This window comes from Agelaius phoeniceus, chromosome 1 (assembly GCF_051311805.1).
Source record: "Agelaius phoeniceus isolate bAgePho1 chromosome 1, bAgePho1.hap1, whole genome shotgun sequence".
Lineage (NCBI taxonomy): Eukaryota > Metazoa > Chordata > Aves > Passeriformes > Icteridae > Agelaius > Agelaius phoeniceus.
The window spans coordinates 69,631,205-69,631,495 of record NC_135265.1 but is presented as its reverse complement, the minus strand read 5'-3'; positions in this window follow the sequence as shown (position 1 = coordinate 69,631,495).

Sequence of the window (291 nt, the reverse complement as noted above, 5' to 3'; positions counted from 1 at the left end):
CTTCATCCTGTCTTCTGTTCTGCCTCCATATTCTACTGCAAAGCTGTATCTATTAACAACTTTTGAATACACTAGAAATTAGGTGTAGTTCTTTGAGTGGGGTCCCTCCTTAGGTATCAGAGGCATTAGAGAATCTCTGGGAAAAGTCTTCCTGAACATGTAAAACGGAGCTTTTGTTAAGTTGGCTCTCCCATAGCTTTGGAAGCCCCTCAGCACCAAAGATTTACTGTAAATTCACTTTTATTTTTACTGTGTCTTTTTTTATCTTTTATAGCAAGATGTTAATCTGTA